The sequence below is a fragment of the Chrysochloris asiatica genome, unplaced genomic scaffold (assembly GCF_000296735.1).
Source record: "Chrysochloris asiatica unplaced genomic scaffold, ChrAsi1.0 scaffold00044, whole genome shotgun sequence".
NCBI lineage: Eukaryota > Metazoa > Chordata > Mammalia > Afrosoricida > Chrysochloridae > Chrysochloris > Chrysochloris asiatica.
In genome coordinates this window covers 13,161,551-13,166,002 of record NW_006408562.1, presented here as the reverse complement: position 1 = coordinate 13,166,002, position 4,452 = coordinate 13,161,551, and the positions used below count along the sequence as shown (strand labels likewise).

The 4,452-nt window shown below is 40.9% G+C and overlaps 1 pseudogene; it reads right to left on the bottom strand.

The window, feature by feature from the left end:
• Positions 1-683: 683 nt before the first annotated feature.
• Positions 684-4,452, bottom strand: part of LOC102813655 — an 81,826-nt pseudogene continuing 78,057 nt past the window's right edge.

Genomic DNA, 4,452 nt, shown 5'->3' with positions numbered 1-4,452 from the left:
CTCGGGACAGCTTCCGATTTCTTCCATCTTGGAATGAATTTCTTAAGTAAATGCAAACTTTTTGACTCCCCTCACTCTCTTTTCAACATCCTGCGATTGGACCTCAGAATTCACTGAATTTAAAGAGTATTCTTCTTTTTCTCACACATTCCCTTCATTTCTCTCTTGTTATGATATTATGATTCATTCCTCTTTTTTTTTCTTTAAATGGAAGATGACAGTTTCTCTCCGGAGAAGTGAAATGTGTATACAAGAAAATCTAGATTCTTTTTCTACATGCGCTATTTTCATATTAATATACCAAGTACTAACTGAAAGTTATTTAACAGGATAACTTTCTTAACGGCAGATAATTTACTATGTATACAATGCAATTTTTTTCATAGAAATCACATGTTGTTGCTAACTGCCATAGAGTCGGTTCTGAATCATGGCGAACCTGTATAGGGTTTCCGAGGAGAAGCTGGTGGGTTTGAATTGTCGATCTTGTGGTTCACAGTCTAGTGATGATCCTACAGCACCACACACACCAGAAGTCCATGTATTAACAGAAAAGATTTTTATTTTATTGAAAAATATAATAGAAGTGATACAATTTGTGTCTTTAAATGCTTAATTATGTGACTTTAATAAGAGAATGGAAAAAACAAACAAATAAAAAACAAACCAAAACAGGCCTGACTTTAAGGTTTTTTGTATTTGATTTATTCTATTTTGACATCATCCCCAATTAGCTGGTACACGCAAGTGATAACTGTGGAAGACTGGCTGCCAATTAACATAAATGAAGTAATAATGTTTATTTCCAAGACATTATATGTGCCAATGGCAGAACCTGGGTTAATGTAGAATTTATTGTCATGCTTAAGTGCTTCAAATTCATTTGTGTGACCTGAGATAAGAATGTCCACATCAAACTGCCTCTGCAACACAGCTAAACTGGCCATGTCTCCCAAGGGAATAACTTGATGTCTATGAATCAAAGTAATTTTAAACTGTCCACCAGTCACAACTTTCTATTCTGGGTAATTCAGATTTTCATTAAAGTCTTCTCTTTTTCTTTTTTTAAGTTTTTATTGTGAATTGAGTGAAAGCTTACAGGGCAGATCATCAGTTTAACATTCAGCAAATCATACACTTGGTTTCATTACAATGATTATAATCCCTTCCATGTACCATCAGTTAACAGTATTTCTCTCTATTCATTTTAGCTCTTTTTTTTTAAAACACTCAGGCATATATAATAATTTAAACCACCAAAAGCACATTCTGCAAGCCTGCTTCCTGGCCGCCAGCTCTCAGTCCCTCTCTTCCCATGAATCTAGAGTCCTCACCTGCTCCCTCTCTCCATATCCCCATCTCTGCCTCCTTCTCTAGTGTCACTGAGTCTATGGATAAGCTCCAGCATTCCGCTTGTGCTCTTCTCCCTTGATGGTCCTAGGGTCCTTTGTTTCTGGACTGTAAGATTAACTTCTCCCCTGTTTTTGTTACAAAACTTCTACCTTTACAAATGTGACAGTCATAATTAGTCCTGATAACATTACTCACTATTGAAACATAAAAATTTTATCCCCATCTCTCTCTCTCTTTTTTTAAATTTTATTGTGAATTATGTGATAGTTTACATGGGATAACATTAGTTTTACATTCATCCTATCGTATATAATTTTACTGCCATGGTTACAATCCCCTCCATGCATCATCAACACTACAAGCCTAACGCCTGGTCATCAGCACACAGCCCCTCTCCTTCTCTGTGTTTAAAGTCCCCAGATCCTCCATCTCTCCACATCATTGTCTCTGCCTCCATCTCAGCCACCACTGCTTCTCTGGGTAGGGTCCCGCTCTCCGCTCTTCTCCCTTGATGGTCCCAGGGACCTCTGCTCCTATACTGCAAAGTTAATCACTCCCCTCCTTGCTACAAAACATCTACCTTTACATTTCCAACCTTCACAATCAGTCCTGGTAACTAAAGTCTCCTCTTACAATAAGAACATCAATGGCTAGTCTTGAGATCGCAGTAACTCACTGTGGGCAGATCATGCATAGGGTTCCCTGTGCAGAGAATGCTGAATCTTCCTAGGCACCAGCAGTTTTTTGTTTTTTTTTTTTAATTTCGCTGGCAAGCTGTTACAGCGGTATGGGATGTGCAGATACCTTAATACCAGCACCAACTGGAGACAGGACAAGCTTATAAACAGTGGAGTTGCTATTGTTAGATGCCATTGAGTTGCTACTGACTCATAATCACCTTTTGCACAACAGAGTGCAACATTGCCTTGTCCTGTGCCAACCTCACAATCATTTCTATGCTTGAAACCACTGCTGCTGTCACTGTGCCAGTCTATCTCGTTGAGGGGCTTCCTCTTTTTTGTTTACCCTCCACTTTACCAAGCATGGTGTCTTTCTCCATGAAATGGTCCATCCTGATATATTCAAAGTCTGAGAGATGAAGTCTGGCCATCCTGGTTTCTAAAGAGCATTCTTACTGTACTTCTTCCAAACCAGATTGGTTTGCCCTTTTGGTGGTCCATAGTCCTTTTAAAATTCTCCTCCAACACCATAACTCAAATGTATCAATTCTTCTATGGTCTTCCTTATTCACTGACCAATTTTCAAATGCATATGAAGTTATTAAAAATACCATAGCTTGGATCAGGTGCATCTTAGCCTCAAACTGACATCTTTGCTCTTGAACACCTTATAGATAGTCCTGATGGCGCTGTAAGACAAGCATTGGGCTGCTAATCGAAACATCAAAGATTCAAACCCACCAGACTCTCCTCGGCAGAAAGATGTGCAGTCTTAGAAACCCACAGGAGGACTTCTGCTATGAGTCAGAATCCACTTGATAGCACTGGGATCGTTGTTTTGTTAGCTTTATAGATGCTCATATCTTGATCCCTGAATTCTGTGTGTCCATTACTTTACATGGCAAAGGGACTATGCAGATGTAATTAAGCTAAGTATCATGGGCTGGGATGGTTATTCTGAGCTATCCAGGTGGTTGGCCCAATTTAGTCACAAAGGTCTTTATAAAAAGGAAGCAGAAGCATCAGATAAGGTATGATGATGGCTGCAGGATTCAAGTACTGGCTGGGAGCCACAAGTCAGGTATACAGGCAGCCTCTGGAAGCTAAAAAAGACAAGGAAATGAATTCTCCCTTGGAGCCTCCAGAAGGAATCCAGCCTTGCCAGCACGCTGATGTCAGTTCAATGACATTGATTTGGCACTTGTGACCCCTAGAGCTACAGGATACTGAATTTGTGTTGTAATAAGCCACTACGTATCAGTAATATACACCAGAATGGAGTCCTGATGTGGCACTGTAGGACAAACACTAAACTGCTAGTTGCAAGGTTGGTGGCTCAAACCCACCAGCTGCTCCTTCGAAACTCTATACAGGGTCACTGTGAGTCAGAACTGACTCGACAGCATTTGAGAGCAACAATATATGTTAGAATATACATCATTTAGTAAAAGGAAACTAAGAGAGATTTTGGTTCCGTGAAGTGGGGTAACAAATACATAAAAATAGAGAAGTGGTTTTGGAATTGGGTAGTAGACAGAGTCTAGAAGAATTTTTGAGGCACAAGTGGTAAATCACTTGACCACTAGCAAAAAAGGTGAGTGGTTTGAGCCCATCCATGGGCACCTCAGAAAACAGACGAGGCAATCAGCTTTCAAAAGGTCACTGCCATGAAACTGCACACATGGAGTGGCCCTGAGTCAGAACCCACATGGTGACAACTAAAAGCATAAATGAAGACTCAAAAGGAATTAAGGAATGCAGTAGGAACCTCTTCCACCCAAATCCAAAAAGTTTTACCGTCTTGATGGTGGTGGTGGTTATATGTCATGGAGTCGGTTCTGACTCATAGCGACCCTGTACAGGGTCTCCGAGGCTGTAAATCTTTATGGGAGCAGAAAGCATCATCTTTCTCCCGCAAAACAGCTGTTAGTTTCGAACTGCTGACTTTAATGTTCGCAGCACAATTCATAACCACTATGCTACCAGAGCTTCTTAGAGAATACCTAAATCACCATGTTGTTGTTAGGTGCCATCGAGTCGGTACCGACTCATAGCGACCTTATGCACAGCAAAACAAAACACTTCCTGATCCTGGGCCAACCTCACTACTGTTGCCGCGCTTGAGTCCATCGATGCTGCCACTTGGCCAATCCATCTTGTTGGGGGTCTTCCTCTTTTTCTCTGACCCTCTACCTTACCAAATATTATTTCCTTCTCCAGCTACCAGTCCCTCATGACAATATGTCCGAAGTACGAGAGACAAAATCTGGCCATCCTGGCCTCGAAGGAGCACTCTGGCTGCACTCTTCCAATACGGACCTGTTGGTTCTTTGGCAGCCCATGGCACTTTCAATATTCTCCTCCAACACCATAACTCAAAAGCATCAATTCTTCTATGATCTTCCTTATTCACTGTCCA